Genomic DNA, 17,800 nt, shown 5'->3' on the forward strand with positions numbered 1-17,800 from the left:
ACCGACCCCGATCATGTTCTTTGGGGTCTCGGCTACCCCCGGCAGCCGAGACCCCAAAGATCTTCCGGGTGCAGCCGCCATTTTTTGGCTGGAACAAGATGGCCGTGCCCATCGGGAGATACGAGGAGCATCGGGGAGACAGGTGAGTATCGGGGGCTATCGGGGATCCCATTTCTCTGTCCTCTGATGTGCGATCACATTGGAGGACAGAAAAATTAAATGGGAAATCGCGGGTTTTGGGGGTTTTTTTGCAACCGTCGGTAAGCGGTTAATTACCGGCGATCGCAACCCGGGAGTCGGTAAAAAGCCCCCGAATCATGTTCTCTGGGGTCTCAGCTACCCCCGGCAACCGAGACCCCAGAGAAAATCCGACTCTAGGGGGCGCTATTCACTTTTTCCACCCCGCCTTTAATTAACGGCGCTGTGGTTTAAGTACCCTTAACTGCCGCCATTAAAAGGTGTATCGGCGGTCGTTAAGGGGTTAAAGTCGGGGTTGCACAGCGACTTTGGCGACAATACAGGTCACCAGCCACCGCTCGCTATGTACCACTGCTGCATCAAGGCGTAATGAAAGTTCATGGGCTCAGCTCACATAACGGTCCCAGGACTGCCACTGGGAATTCTGGGGCCCCATACTGGTAAAATTTTCGAGGCCCCCTGAAACGCTGCCCAGGCTCCAGACTCCAACTGTCCACAGCCCACCGCTCTGTTGGAAAAACTCCATGCCCTCACCAATCACACATTAACAATTCCCATCACCAGATCACATACATAACCAGCAGCATTTGTTTTGGCCAAATTATTTTTTAAGCCGCCACCACGACAAGGTAGACTCCTCTGGCCGGGCCCTACTCTACTGTAACTTATTAACACAAGCAGAAAAAGTGGACGTAATTATTTATACAGAGAGGGAGCCCATCTCAGAATACTAAACAAATGATAATAACATGCACGTCCTAAATAATGAATGGAAGACCATTCGGGAATGAAGAAACCGAAGAAAACTTAAGAACATGGATCAAAACAGAAAATGCATAGGGACAATATAAATAAAAGAATGCCTTTATTAAACAGTGGCTGGCAACAGTAGGCACTGTATGCACACCAATATCATAAAAAATGAAAAACAAGAAAAGGAGACAAATATATACAACATGTAACATATACTTGGTACAATCGAATGAGGGACCACTAATTGATGTTGTAAGAAAATAACACGTGAACTAATATATGTAAAAAAAATTGTAGAAAATCATTTTATGTATATGGGTACACAAAAATACTATTCCTTGAAAATAAAAATCTTCAGATAATTCAATGCACCAAAAGTGGTTCATAGAAGTATGCTCCTAGGGCATAAAAAATGTGTTTTCATTTTCATGGAATAGTATTTTTGTGCACCCATATCTTAATATATACTTAAATTGTAATGACATCCTGTTCCATCCAGATGTGTCCGGATCCCAGAATTGCAAGCGGCGGAAGTTCACCGACCGCCATATTGGGACACCCAAGTGATGGGTGTCTCAATATGGAAACTGCTAGTGGTGCCAGTCTCTTGCGCGGTACCACCAGCGGAACACCGTCGCTCCACACACACTGAATACGCCGTACACACACACTGTATACGCCATACGCACCACACACACTGTATACGCCGTACGCACCACACACACTGTATACGCCATACACACCACACACACACTGTTTACGCTGTACGCATCCTCTTGCGCAGTACCACCAACGGAACACCGTCACGAACACACCGCCACCGGGATCAGCCGGATGATTCACTGACCGCCGCCATCTTGGTACAGGAGGCGCGCATGCGCAGTTTTAATGTGACCGCCGCTATCTGTCTGCACAAAGATGACGCAGTGAGTCGTTGGGCTGATCCCGGCGGCAGATGTGCAACGTGTCTACAAGCAGAGGAAGCCGGTCACAATAAAGGGGTTTTCCCACGCACGAAAGTTCAAATTGAAAAATTGTCTGTGTCTGACCATGTACGGAGCATACCACATCTCCTGGGCAGGGGTGGAAGCAAAAGACAATGCTGACATTACAGCAGGGGATCACAGTGGATTAATTTTGTCAGGTAAAATATATCACTGACTGTTTTTAAACAATATTTTACCCCACAAAAGGGAAAGAGAGAGTGGATAGGTGGGTGAGCACATGGGGGGACAGATTCTCTACGCTGCAAAGCCTGCCCCCATCGTGACTTTAACGCCCTCCTGATGCGATAGCATCGGGTCTCCATTTAATATATAAAATAATTTTCTACAAACATTTTTTTTATATATTAGTTCACATGTGTTATTTAACAATTTTCTTACAACATCAATTAGTGGTCCCTCATTCGTTCGTGCACTCTTGCATACAGTGCCTACTGTTGCCATCCACTGTTGCCATAAAGGCATTCTTTTATTTATATTGTCCCTATCTATTTTCTGTTTTGATCCATGTTCTTAAGTTTTCTTTGGTTTCTTCTATCCTATTATTCATTTATTAAAATATCTAATACAATTTAGGTATATTTTTATTTATTTTACAATTTTTAAAATTACCAATAATTTCATATACAAGAGACAAATACCATCGCACCATGACTAGACACCATATCACCACCACATAGTGACCTATAATACCACATACAAGGAATAAATACCACCACACCATGACCAGACACCATATTACCACCACAGTGACAGAATAATATCACATACAAGGAACAAACACCGCCACACCATGTCCAGAGCACATATTCCCACCACATGGTGACCAATAGTACCACATACAAGGACCAAATACCACCACACCATGACCAGACCACATATTACCACCACATAGCGACCAAATAATAGCACATACAAGGAACAAATACCGCTACACCATGGCCAGACAACATATAACCACCACCACCATCAGTGACTGAATACTACAATACTGATCATTAAAAAAAAACACAATACTAATATCACCATAAGTGCCATTATACACAGGAGATCTGTACTTAGTATGCAGTGTCTGCGTACAGGTATTACAGTGATCTAGGTGACATTATACACAGGAGCTTTGTATATATTGTACAGGTTATACTGTGATCAATGACATTATACACAGGAGATCTGTATATAGTGTCAGTGTAAAGGTAATACAGTGATCGCTGGTGACATTGTACACAGGACCGCTGTATATAGTATACAATGTATAGTGTCAGTGTACAGGTAACACACTGACTCACCAGTGATGTCTCTTGGTGAAGTCCTTCATCTTTGCTTTTCATCTTCATCCAGTACAGACCGCCATCACTTTTTTCAGCCAGGACTCATCTCTGCAGGAAATAACAGTTAGCTAGAGCACCGCTTGCAAAACACATTACTTAATTTTTTCCCAACTTCTAAACAACACCAGATGAAGAAAAAAAGGCGACATAGTGTCGCCCTGCAGAGTAACAGGACCGCCTCCAGCATTTAAAACAGTATCCTCAAAAAATAAAATAAATACATGACTACAGTAATAATATCCCTTAATTAGCCCTTATGCTAATAATATACCCCATCCTGGCCCCCATGTGTCTCATTCCTGGCTCCAGCCATATGTTCTCCCATCCTGGCCCCATATGTTCTCCCATCCTTCCTTCATCAGTATCCATTCTGCCCCCATGTAATGTCCGATCCTACACCATCTGTCCCATAATCCTGCCCCACCTGTCCCGTGATCCAGCCCCATCTGTCTCCATCCTGCACCATGTCTCCATCCTGCCCCATCTGTCTCCCATCCTGCCCCTGTGTCTCCCATCCTGCCTCCGTGTCTCCTATCCTGCCCCCGTGTCTCCCCTCCTGCCCCCGTGTCTCGTATCCTGGCCCCATGACTACCATCCTGCCCCTTGTGTCTACCATTCTGCCCCCTGTGTGTCCCATACTGCCCCCGTGTCTCCTATCCTGCCTCCGTGTCTCCCATCCTGCCCCCGTGTCACCCATCCTGGCCCCATGACTATCATCCTGCCCCTTTGTCTACCATTCTGCCCCCTGTGTCTCCCATCCTGCCCCTGTGTCTCGTATCCTGCCCCCATGTCTCCTATCCTGCCCCCGTGTCTCCCATCCTGCCCCCGTGTCTCCCATCCTGGCCCCATGACTACCATCCTGCCCCTTGTGTCTACCATTCTGCCCCCTGTGTCTACCATCCTGCCCCCGTGTCTCCCATCCTGCCCCCGTGTCTCCCATCCTGGCCCCATGACTACCATCCTGCCCCTTGTGTCTACCATTCTGCCCCCTGTGTCTACCATCCTGCCCCCGTGTCTCCCATCCTGCCCCCGTGTCTCCCATCCTGGCCCCATGACTATCATCCTGCCCCTTTGTCTACCATTCTGCCCCCTGTGTCTCCCATCCTGCCCCTGTGTCTCCCATCCTGCCCCCCATGTCTCCTATCCTGCCCCCCATGTCTCCCATCCTGCCCCCGTGTCTCCCATCCTGGCCCCATGACTACCATCCTGCCCCTTGTGTCTACCATTCTGCCCCCTGTGTCTACCATCCTGCCCCCGTGTCTCCCATCCTGCCCCCGTGTCTCCCATCCTGGCCCCATGACTACCATCCTGCCCCATGTGTCTACCATTCTGCCCCCTGTGTCTACCATCTTGCCCCCGTGTCTACCATCCTGCCCCCGTGTCTCCCATCCTGGCCCCTGTGTCTCCATACTTCCCCCTGTGTCTCTATTCTTCCCCGTGTCTCCATTCTTCCCCCTGTGTCTCCATTCTTGCCCCCGTGTCTCCATACTTCCCCCTGTGTCTCCATTCTTGCCCTTGTGTCTCCATTGTTCCCCTGTGCCGCTTCCAATAAAAATAAAAAACCTTTCTTCTTACCTGGCCGCGCTCCTGCGGCGATGCTTCCACAATGCAGTCCAGGTGCGCACTCGCCGGCAAATGACAATGACGTCATACGCCGGCAACGTGCACCCTGACGTTAGCTGCCAGCCTCCGATTGGCTGCCGGCTGTTAACTATTGCCGTGCGGGCCCGGGCCCACATGGCAATAGAGTTTCTGCACAGGCAGAATCCTGCCGCTGGGGCCCGATGACCAGAAGAGACGGGGCCCGATGCAGGCCCCCTCTGGTCATCAGGTCCCATACACCAGTCAGGGCATTGCCCTAATGGTGGCCCTGAACGGCCCCTAGGGTACAATGTCAGGTAACGGCAGGGGAATCCCACCACTGCCACCAACGTGTCACGACAACAGTCAAGGGATGATGCGGATATCACCCCACTGGTACCAAGTTTTCAAAAACAGCTCTCCCCTGCTTCCAATCGTCAGGACAGTTACGCAATCGAGTGATGGATGAGGCCCCAGCTGCTTTCGCTACTAGGCCGGCTATTGGGGAACACACAGTGAGCATATGATATATACACCTCCGATTCCAATGCATGGAGTACACATATACTCCAGTATGGTCACTGCCAAGCTCCGCAATAACCCAAGAAATTTAGCTTCCACCTCCAATCATTTATACAAGCCGATCAGACACCCCTCACTGGTAGCATATGGCTTCAGGGGTGTGGTTTACAGAGCAAGAAGAACAAGGCTATTACTTTTCATATATTTAATCCGACAAGAAGGCAGTGTTTATAAAAATATATACAAAAGGATATTACAAAAGAGGACAAAACAATATAATATATACAATCACAAAAAAAAATCAAAAAGGATAACAAAATAAAAGTACTAAACCTGTGTCACGGAAATGGTGCAGATTTTAGCAGAGGGAAGTTCTCCTTTTAGGAAAATGGTACAGAACTACACTGTGTCTTCAAGGACTGACAAGGATTATAATTCAAAATCTGTATTTCTGGGTGTGACCTCAGATTGGGGTTGGTCAATGGGATGTGGCTCTGGTCCCCAAAAATTAAGAGATCCCCACTTATCAGGATACTGCCCATCTAGAGGTCCCAGGCGGGAGATATTAATGCTATATTTCCTAAAATGACTTTAGCTTTCCATAAACAGGAAACATGGCATATATTGTTATCTATCTGTCCAATATTGATTACAGTGATGTAAGTAAATGTGTTACGTTCGCTACAACACTGAAAATATGTCTCCCATAAATAGAGGATCTACGCCATTCACAAAAAAAAAAATATTCGTAACCGGATTTCTGTGACCTAATGTCTGATATTCTTGGCCAAATGTGGCTTTGAAGAGATGAAACTTTTTTTCCACAGGTGAGAACAGTCACACCTTCCAGCCTCTTGTACACTCTGAACCCAGATTTCATGTCTGCTCTTCAGCAGACAAACCCACTTCAATTACCTGTTCCCAGCAGGAGATCATAGGTCATTAGGTGTAAAAAGCAGTACTCTTAGAATGCTAGCACTTGTTCCTTTCACAAAAGAATTTTACCCTTAAAACTTGCAAATTGTCTCTTCAGAGAGGAAGAGGACTAGAACTCTAGTGCCATCTATTGGAAGTAGCAATCCTAACAGTCAATGTTGACCCGTTAGCGAGCCTTGTCACATAACTTAGGATAAAAGCCAAACCAGAATCTCAATTTGCAGACATTCTGGTTTGGCTATTATCCTAAGTCATGTGACAAAGCTCGTTAAAGGGTCGACATTGACTGTTAAGATTGCTACTTCCAATAGGTGGCACTAGAGTTCTAGATCTCTACCTCTCTGAAGAGACAATTAGCATATTTCCCAGAGGAGCATTGCAGCTTTTAGGCTCTTCATCTCGACATGCTTAAAATGTCACTCTCTGGAAGGAGAAAAGATACTTCTTGGAACCCTTAAAACTTATAACTATTAATTTACTAAAACCATTTCCACTGCCCACATGACAAAACATGAAAAAGAAATTAGGTAACAGCTATTTTTATAAAATCTACAAAGAGTTGAAAATAGGGGAGCAATATCCCTGCTGAATCCCTAAAATGTCTACACTACCTAACCACGGAGGTTGGATCCCTAATAAATGCAAAATGGCACCGATGACTGCCCCTTAAAGGGGTTGTCCACTACTTTCAATTAACCCCCCCAATGTATCCCCCTGGGGCCCCTAATGAATTTTGTAAATACCTTCTGTTGCCGTTTTCGCCTGTGAGCGGCGCAATGCCGGTTGCTGAGTCGGGGTCACGTGACCCCCAGGCTGCCGCCATCCGACATGCAACATGTGACATGCAACATCCGACATGCGACATGTTACATGCAGCATGGTGATAGGTAGGCAGCAGGGTCTACACCCGGCAGGCATCAGGAGAGCTAAGGGAAGACAGCTGCTTGCTTGCTTGTTTTTTTTAATTTCCCTCTCCCACACCTCCTCCTGGCACTCAGTAGTAGTGCATATTGGAACAAAGAGGGGGGGGGGGGTTACAATAGGTGGGGTTATGCAGATTAAATACCAGTGGCTCACAGCTTGAACAAACAGCAGATCTGTCATTGTGAAGGCGTCCGCTTTGCTAAAATGTCCTCCTCAGGGCAATATTTTGCTCCATCTCCCCAAAGGGTATCAATGTTGGGCCTTGGTGCGGCACATGTCAGAAACGATTTCTGGTTATTGGTTCTCGGCCTTTTGGTTAGGAATAAGTGTCAGTGTCAGGCCTTGGTGTGGTGGTGAAAGTGCAAAACCATATCTGGTTAACGCTGCTCGGCCTTTTGGCTGAAATCGTCGTCGCCGCCGCTCAAGGTCAAGTGTAGTATCTGTTCTGATCAGTTTAATGTTTGATACGTCTCCTATTTGGGGACCATACATTAAATGCATTTTTAGAACAGGGAGATGGAGAAAGAGCTTGCTCTGTCCACTCCACGCATTGAGCCGTTATTGCGGTCTCTCTGGGAACAGTGCACTCCTTCTCTGATCCGGCTTCCAAATACTGATTGAATTGAAATCAGCACGAGTTGTGTTTTAACCCATTATGTGAATTCTTTTCAGGGTCAAAGTTGCACATTTCAGATACCAAATGCATTTTGCTTGAATTAATGTGACCAATTGCAACATTTTGTGTGCGCATTGTTTGCCCCTATGTAAGTCAAGCATTGTATTGCATTCAATATGAAATCTATCAATCAATCAGTCTCTCTTTACTGGTTGCAACCGGCGTGTGAAGATGTGGACACATGTTAGGAGTCTCGATCCGTGTCTGCTGCGGTCTCCCATTCTGCATCGGCCACAGTGGAGCCTGCTCAGCAGAGACGTCGCTCCCAGCGTCTCACTGAGACTGGTACTGTGCAAAGGATTACTACTGCCTCTCCAGGCTCTGCTATGGTACCCTGCACTGATCTGCAGCGAGCAGGCTTTTCTTGGTCTAAGTCCTGCTTTGCACACACTGAGCATGCCCAGGGCAAGATCTCTCAGTGGAGATCTAGGGCCACATGCTCAGGAAGGTCCTGTAGGTGCTAGGACTTAGTCCTGCTTTGCACACACTGAGCATGCCCAGGGCAAGATCTATCAGTGGAGATCTAGGGTCACATGCTCAGGTACTGCTGTAAATCCATTGGTCTTTCTTTGAAGGGTCCTGAACGTGCTGCAGCTATATATGCTTCGCATGACCGCACGGCCATGCGCTAGTATACTATTGTTATCGTGTGTGTGTGTTGATGAGTGCAAGTCGTTCCTTAAAAAACCCATCCCTTGTGTATGACTGTTCGCGTAAGGTGTATGGCTGAAATCTAGCGCCCGGCTGAACTCACAGCCTTAACACACGAAACAGCGTCTAACTGCTGTGACCGCCAGTGCAGCGCCGTGCGCTATTAGTGCGCTTACCTTACCCAAGTCTGGGTGGTTAGTGGCATCTGCTAGTGTGGGACAGCATACACTTCTGTGCATAATAGTTACCTCTGATACCCCTATTGTGGTGTCGATCGCAAGAGGTCTACACTAACTCTAATCCTGTGTCCTGAGATAGAGTTCTGTGGTTCCTTGCTTGCACTCTCTGTGCGGTACCGCGACCCTGTGACTTAACAGGGATCGCTTCCTTGACTGCACATGATGCTCCATACTGTATAATGGCCCCACATAATGCTCAATACTGTATAATGGCCCCACATAATTCTTCATACTGTATAATGACCGCATATGATTCCATACTGTATAATGGCTCCACATGATGCTCCATACTGTATAATGACCGCACATGATGCTCCATACTGTATAATGGCCCCACATGATGCTCCATACTGTATAATGACTGCACATGATGCTCCATACTGTATAATGACCGCACATGATGCTCCATACTGTAGCACTTCGTACCATATAATGGCGACACAGCACTTCGTACCATATAATGGCAACACATAGCACTTTGCACCATATAATGGCGACAAATAGCACTTTGCACCATATAATGGCGACACATAGTACTTCGTATGATATAATGGCGACACATAGCACTTCTTACTATATCATGGCGACACATAGCACCTCGCACCAAACACACACACGGCTCCGCTCCGTACACCTCTCACACACACACGGCTCCGCACACCTCGCACACACACGGCTCCGCTCCGTACACCTCACACACACACGGCTCCGCTCCGTACACCTCTCACACACACACGGCTCCGCTCCGTACACCTCTCACACACACACGGCTCCACTCCGTACACCTCGCACACACACACGGCTCCGCTCCGTACACCTCGCACACACACGGCTCTGCTACATCCACACCGTACACCTCCTGACCCCACACAAGGCAGCATACTTACCTCATCCTGCGTCTGCAGCACCATGTGGCAGCAAGTTGGCAATCAGCACAGGCAGCGAGTCCTGCAATCCACGGAGGTCCCGATCATGTGACCCCCTGACTCCACCCCTCCTGTGACCTCATCACAGGTCCTGTGCACAGAAAGCAGGCAGCCATACGGAAGGGTAAGGGCCCGGGGGCATGGCTTAACATAAGGGGGCGTGTCGGTCCTGCTATCTGCGGGTGCGGGATCAGAGCGTCCCGTGCAGGACAGCAGGGCAAAGGTTCAAATCCGGGACAATCCCGCACAATGAGGGACGGTTGGGCGCTATGTAGAACAAATATATAGTTGAACTGGCTATGAATACATACAATATCAGAAATAAACAGTGTTATTGGAGCAAACATCACAGGACAGACAGGGATATTTCTTACATTGTTATATTTTATTTATTTATACAAAATTCATTTTTTCCCTGGTTTGCAAAAAAAAAGGTCAGGTTCATCTTTGCGTTCTGCAGCCCTTCTTATCAGCACAGCTGCGCATGCGTCCTGCGTACCTATCTTTAACATTGGGAACGCAGGGACATGCGTTTGCAGATGCATCCTCGTGCCTCGTTTTGACGTGCCGCCGAACGCAACATGTTATGAAGGGAAAAAGTACGCAGCCCTACCCAGGGCTGCCGAACGCAAGTGTGAACTTAGCCTTACATTTTTAGTGTGGCTTTTTGTATTATAAATAATTACACTCAGTACTGATTGTTCAGTGTTGCCAGAATGTGACGTCTCCCGTCTGAGACCAGTCTTGTCCGCAGAGCTTCACATTGATACCAGAAAGCTGGCGCACAGCCGTGAAAATAAATATATATAGGGGGTGCAAGCAGCAGCATAATAGCATAGACAAGAAAAAAAGAGAAAAAGGACGCTGCTACAAATTGCACACCACCCAGTATATAAACAAACAGAAAAAACACTTTATTGGCATAAACAATAAAAACAATTAAAAACACTACACCACTGTAAACCACCTGGATACATAATGTACATGCATATATACAAACAATGACTGTACAGCTTATCAATGTGTCCTAAGACAAATATAAAGACATATATATGGTAATAACGCCCTACCTAACGGCTCATGGGGGATCTAAAACATATACATAATGACCCCCAAAAACCAAGAGGAAAAATGGGCCAAGTGACCACAAAAAACTCCCATATATAGTGGGGAATAAGCCTAAGGCCGGTTTCACACGTCCAGATGATTCCAGTACCGTACAAAAACGGTACTGGAGTTATCCGTGTCCGTGTGCACACGTGGCACATCAGTGTGGCACACGTGCGGCACACGTGTGCCGCCCGTGTGCCCACTGGGTACCACACACACCGTGCTGGAGACAGCGCTAAAGTTTAGCGCTGTCCCCGGCATCGTGCTGAAGCCCCATTCATATGTTCCCTGCAGCAGCGTTTGCTGCAGGGAAGTGTTGTGAATTCTGTTGTCGAGCTCCCTCCTTTGGTCGTGAATGGTACTTCGGTGAGTTCTGTCCGTGGGCTCCCTCTGGTGGCTGTGAGTGGAGCTGCTGCTTCTGAGGTTCCTTACATAGGTGACGTGGTTTATCCTTTGGTTGGCTGCTCTATTTAACTCCACTTAGATCGTTACTCCATGCCAGCTGTCAATGTTTCTGCATTGGTTCCGTTCGCTCTTGGATCTTTCTAGTGACCTGTCTACTCCAGCAGAAGCTAAGTTCCTGATAGTATCTAATTCGTTCATTGTTTTCTTGTCCAGCTGGATATCATGATTTTGTCTTGCTAGCTGGAAGCTCTGGGATGCAGAGTGGCATCTCCGCACTGTTAGTCGGTGCAGAGGTCTTTTTTGCACACTCTGCGTGGTCTTTTGTAGTTTTTTGTGCTGATCGCAAAGCTACCTTTTCTTACCCTTGTCTATTTAGTAAGTCTGGCCTCCCTTTGCTGAAACCTGTTTCATTTCTGCGTTTGTGACTTTCATCTTTACTTACAGTCAATATATGTGGGGGGCTGTCTTTTCCTTTGGGGAATTTCTCTGAGGCAAGGTAGGCTTTATTTTCTATCTCTAGGGCTAGCTAGCTCTTAGGCTGTGGCGAGGCGCCTAGGGAGCATCAGGAGCGCTCCAAGGCTATTTCTAGTGTGTGTGATAGGATTAGGGATTGCTGTCAGCAGAGCTCCCACATCCCAGAGCTTGTCCTGTGTGAGTTTTAACTATCAGGTCATTCCGGGTGCTCCTAACCACCAGGTCATAACAGTACAGCTGGCCCAAAGTTTTAATGCATCTCAATAGAGGGATAAGAGAAGTTCTGAGACCATTTTTTTTTCTTTGCACTGTGTTTTGTCTTTCTTTTCCCCTAAACCTTTGGGTGGTTAAGGACACAGGTGTAGATATGGACATTCAAGGTCTGTCCTCTTGTGTGGATCATCTCACTGCAAGGGTACAAAACATTTAAGATTTTGTGGTTCAGAATCCGGTGTTAGAGCCTAGAATTCCTACTCCTGATTTATTTTCTGGGAATAGATCTAAGTTTCTGAATTTCAAAAATAATTGTAAACTGTTTCTAGCTTTGAAACCCCGCTCCTCTGGTGACCCCGCTCAACAAGTAAAAATCATTATTTCTTTGTTGCGTGGTGACCCTCAAGACTGGCCATTTTCCCGTGCGCCAGGAGATCCTGCATTGCGTGATGTTGATGCGTTTTTTTGGCGCTTGGATTGCTTTATGATGACCCAAGTTCCGTGGATCAGGCAGAGAAAATCTTGCTGGCATTGTGTCAGGGTCAGGATGAAGCGGAGGTGTACTGTCAGAAGTTTAGAAAGTGGTCTGCGCTTACTCAGTGGAATGAATGTGCCCTGGCGGCAATTTTCAGAAAGGGCCTTTCTGAAGCCCTTAAGGATGTCATGGTGGGATTTCCTACGCCTGCTGGTCTGAATGAGTCTATGTCCTTGGCCATTCAAATCGATCGGCGCTTGTGTGAGCGCAAAGCTGTGCACCATTTGGCAGTGTTCTCTGAGAATAGGCCTGAGCCTATGCAGTGTGATAGGACTTTGACCAGAGCTGAACGGCAAGAACACAGACGTCGGAATGGGCTGTGTTTTTACTGTGGTGATTCCACTCATGCTATCTCCGATTGTCCTAAGCGCACTAAGCGGTTCGCTAGGTCTGCCACCATTGGTACAGTACAGTCTAAATTTCTTTTGTCCGTTACTCTGATTTGCTCTCTGTCGTCCTATTCTGTTATAGCATTTGTGGATTCAGGCGCTGCCCTGAATTTGATGGACTTGGAGTTTGCCAGGCGCTGTGGTTTTGTCTTGGAGCCCTTGCAGTATCCTATTCCATTGAGAGGAATTGATGCTACGCCTTTGGCCAAGAATAAACCTCAATACTGGATGCAATTGACCATGTGCATGGCTCCTGCACATCAGGAGGATATTCGCTTTTTGGTGTTGCATAATCTGCATGATGTGGTCGTTTTGGGGTTGCCATGGCTACAGGTCCATAATCCAGTATTGGATTGGAAATCTATGTCTGTGTCCGGCTGGGGTTGTCAAGGGGTACATGGTGATGTTCCATTGTTGTCAATTTCGCCCTCCACTCCCTTCTGAAGTCCCTGAGTTTTTATCAGATTACCGGGATGTATTTGAGGAGCCCAAATCCGGTGCCCTACCTCCTCATAGGGATTGCGATTGTGCTATTAATTTGATTCCCGGTAGTAAGTTTCCTAAGGGCCGACTGTTTAATTAATCTGTGCCAGAGCACGCTGCTATGCGGAGTTATATAAAGGAATCCTTGGAGAAGGGTCATATTCGCCCGTCGTCGTCACCATTGGGAGCAGGGTTCTTTTTTTGTGGCCAAGAAGGATGGCTCTTTAAGACCTTGTATTGATTACCGCCTTCTTAATAAGATCACAAATTTCAGTATCCTTTGCCGCTGATGTCTGATTTGTTTGCTCGGATTAAGGGGGCTAGTTGGTTCACCAAGATAGATCTTCGAGGGGCGTATAATCTTGTGCGAATTAAACAGGGCGATGAATGGAAAACAGCATTTAATACGCCCGAGGGCCATTTTGAGTACCTGGTTATGCCATTCGGGCTTTCTAATGCTCCATCTGTGTTTCAGTCCTTTATGCATGACATCTTCCGAGAGTACCTGGATAGATTCATGATTGTATATTTGGATGACATTTTGGTCTTTTCGGATGATTGGGAGTCTCATGTGAAGCAGGTCAGAATGGTGTTCCAGGTCCTTCGTGCGAATTCCTTGTTTGTGAAGGGGTCTAAGTGTCTCTTTGGAGTTCAGAAGGTTTCATTTTTGGGTTTCATTTTTTCCCCTTCTACTATCGAGATGGACCCAGTTAAAGTTCAGGCCATTTATGATTGGACTCAGCCGACATCGGCGAAGAGCCTACAGAAGTTCCTGGGCTTTGCTAATTTTTACCGTCGCTTCATCGCTAATTTTTCTAGTATTGCTAAACTGTTGACTGATTTGACCAAGAAAGGTGCTGATGTGGTCAATTGGTCCTCTGCGGCTGTAGAGGCTTTTCAGGAGTTGAAGCGTCGTTTTTCTTCTGCCCCTGTGCTGTGCCAGCCAGATGTTTTGCTCCCGTTTCAGGTCGAGGTTGATGCTTCTGAGATTGGAGCAGGGGCTGTTTTGTCGCAAAGAAGTTCTGATGGCTCGGTGATGAAACCATGTGCCTTCTTTTCTAGAAAATTCTCGCCTGCTGAGCGCAATTATGATGTTGGCAATCGAGAGTTGTTGGCCATGAAGTGGGCATTCGAGGAGTGGTGACATTGGCTTGAAGGAGCTAAACATCGCGTGGTGGTCTTGACGGATCACAAGAATTTGACTTATCTCGAGTCTGCCAAACGGTTGAATCCTAGACAGGCTCGATGGTCGCTTTTTTTCTCCCATTTTGATTTTGTGGTTTCATACCTTCCGGGATCTAAGAATGTGAAGGCTGATGCCCTGTCAAGGAGTTTTGTGCCTGACTCTCCGGATGTTCCGGAGCCGGCGGGTATTCTTAAAGAGGGGGTAATTTTGTCTGCCATCTCCCCTGATTTGCGGCGCGTGCTGCAGAAGTTTCAGGCTGATAGACCTGACCGTTGTCCAACGGAGAAACTGTTTGTCCCTGATAGATGGACTAGTAGAGTTATCTCTGAGGTTCATTGTTCGGTGTTGGCTGGTCATCCTGGAATCTTTGGTACCAGAGATTTGGTGGCTAGATCCTTTTGGTGGCCTTCTTTGTCACGGGATGTGCGTTCTTTTGTGCAGTCCTGTGGGACTTGTGCTCGGGCTAAGCCCTGCTGTTCTCGTGCCAGTGGGTTGCTTTTGCCCTTGCCGGTCCCGAAGAGGCCCTGGACGCATATTTCCATGGATTTTATTTCTGATCTCCCTGTTTCTCAAAGGATGTCGGTTATTTGGGTGGTTTGTGATCGCTTCTCTAAGATGGTCCATTTGGTACCCTTGTCTAAATTGCCTTCCTCCTCTGATTTGGTGCCATTGTTTTTCCAGCATGTGGTTCGTTTGCATGGCATTCCGGAGAACATCGTCTCGGACAGAGGTTCCCAGTTTGTTTCAAGGTTTTGGCGGTCCTTTTGTGCTAAGATGGGCATTGATTTTTTCTTTTTCTTCGGCTTTCCATCCTCAGACTAATAGCCAAACCGAACGAACTAATCAGACTTTGGAAACATATCTGAGATGCTTTGTTTCTGCTGATCAGGATGATTGGGTGTCCTTCTTGCCTTTGGCTGAGTTCGCCCTTAATAATCGGGCCAGCTCGGCTACTTTGGTTTCTCCTTTTTTCTGCAATTCTGGTTTCCATCCTCGTTTCTCTTCAGGGCAGGTTGAGCCTTCGGACTGTCCTGGTGTGGATACTGTGGTGGACAGGTTGCAGCAGATTTGGACTCATGTGGTGGACAATTTGACATTGTCCCAGGAGAAGGCTCAACGTTTCGCTAACCACCGGCGCTGTGTTGGTCCCCGACTTCGGGTTGGGGATTTGGTTTGGTTGTCATCTCATCATGTTCCTATGAAGGTTTCTTCTCCTAAGTTTAAGCCTCGTTTCATTGGGCCATATAAGATTTCTGAAGTTCTTAATCCTGTGTCATTTCGTTTGGACCTTCCAGCTTCTTTTGCCATCCATAATGTGTTCCATAGGTCGTTGTTGCGGAGATACGTGGCGCCTATGGTTCCCTCCGTTGATCCTCCTGCCCCAGTGTTGGTCGAGGGGGAGTTGGAGTATGTGGTGGTGAAGATTTTGGATTCTCGTGTTTCAAGACGGAAACTCCAGTACCTGGTCAAGTGGAAGGGTTATGGTCAGGAAGATAATTCCTGGGTTTTTGCCTCTGATGTTCATGCTGCCGATTTAGTTTGTGCCTTTCATTTGGCTCATCCTGATCGGCCTGGGGGCTCTGGTGAGGGTTCGGTGACCCCTCCTCAAGGGGGGGGTTACTGTTGTGAATTCTGTTGTCGAGCTCCCTCCTGTGGTCGTGAATAGTACTTTGGTGAGTTCTGTCCGTGGGCTCCCTCTGGTGGCTGTGAGTGGAGCTGCTGCTTCCTTACACAGGTGACGTGGTTTATCCTTTGGTTGGCTGTTCTATTTAACTCCACTTAGATCGTTACTCCATGCCAGCTGTCAATGTTTCTGCATTGGTTCAGTTCACTCTTGGATCTTTCTGGTGACCTGTCAACTCCAGCAGAAGCTAAGTTCCTGATAGTATCTAATTCGTTCATTGTTTTCTTGTCCAGCTGGATATCATGATTTTGTCTTGCTAGCTGGAAGCTCTGGGATGCAGAGTGGCATCTCCGCACCGTTAGTCGGTGCGGAGGTCTTTTTTGCACACTCTGCGTGGTCTTTTGAATTTTTTTGTGCTGATCGCAAAGCTACCTTTCCTATCCTCTGTCTATTTAGTAAGTCTGGCCTCCCTTTGCTGAAACCTGTTTCATTTCTGCGTTTGTGACTTTCATCTTTACTCACAGTCAATATATGTGGGGGGCTGCCTTTTCCTTTGGGGAATTTCTCTGAGGTAAGGTAGGCTTTATTTTCTATCTCTAGGGCTAGCTAGCTCTTAGGCTGTGATGAGGCGCCTAGGGAGCGTCAGGAGCGCTCCACGGCTATTTTTAGTGTGTGTGATAGGATTAGGGATTGCTGTCAGCAGAGCTCCCACATCCCAGAGCTAGTCCTGTGTGAATTTTAACTATCAGGTCATTCCGGGTGCTCCTAACCACCAGGTCATAACAGGGAAGATATGAATATTAGTGTTTAAAATGCAGATCCAAGACTGCAATCGGCAGCCCCACGTGACCGCATACAGGAGACGATGCGGCCAGGAGAGGACGCTGCGGCGAGGGATCCGGAAGCTAGGTGAGTATTTTAATCACAGCGGGGGGGGGGGGGGGCACACGGACGGCACACGGACTGCACACGGACAATGTCTTGACTTTAATGGGTCCGTGTAATCCTTGCGCTCCCACGAACACTGACATGTCTCCGTGTTTAGCACACGGAGACACGGTCTGCAAAAAATCAATGACATCTGAAAAGCTGCATTGATTTTTATGTGTGTACGTGTGTCAGTGGCTCCGGTACGTGAGGAAACTGTCACCTCACGTACCTGTTAAAAATCGTTATTGCGCAAAAATATCTAATCAAGACTTAACCAGGTGCGTTATTCTTAAAAGAAAAATGTCATGATATTCTGACGAAAGTATAGTGGTTTATTGAGTTATCCACCATCGCAGCAAAAACATAAAAGGTAGATGAAACAATTACAAACAGAGTGTCCATGTGTAGATATCAGCGCTTCTCCTGTTACTCATCTTTCCAGGGTCCTGAATGGTAGAAGTCATCTGTCTGTGTGAAAGTCTGAAGTCATCATGGCATGGAGTAGCTAACAGCTGTTGTTCCTCGTGTCTTGTCTCATGTCCATGGAGAATGATGGTGAAGGAAGGGAGGTGACCGTCCCACGTGACAAAAAGCCCCCCACACCCTCCTAAGAGACGTTTATATATGTTCAACACTGATCACGTGTCTTCTGTATATGGAGTTAACTTATACTCTGAGCTACATACACAGAAATAGCTTTTGATAGTGTC

At 47.1% G+C, this 17,800-nt stretch overlaps 1 pseudogene; it reads left to right on the top strand.

Annotated features, from left to right (window-relative positions):
* Positions 1–7,628: 7,628 nt before the first annotated feature.
* LOC138640248 (U2 spliceosomal RNA) lies at positions 7,629–7,841 on the top strand (annotated as a pseudogene).
* Positions 7,842–17,800: the final 9,959 nt, after the last annotated feature.

The sequence above is a fragment of the Ranitomeya imitator genome, chromosome 5 (genome assembly GCF_032444005.1).
Source record: "Ranitomeya imitator isolate aRanImi1 chromosome 5, aRanImi1.pri, whole genome shotgun sequence".
Lineage (NCBI taxonomy): Eukaryota > Metazoa > Chordata > Amphibia > Anura > Dendrobatidae > Ranitomeya > Ranitomeya imitator.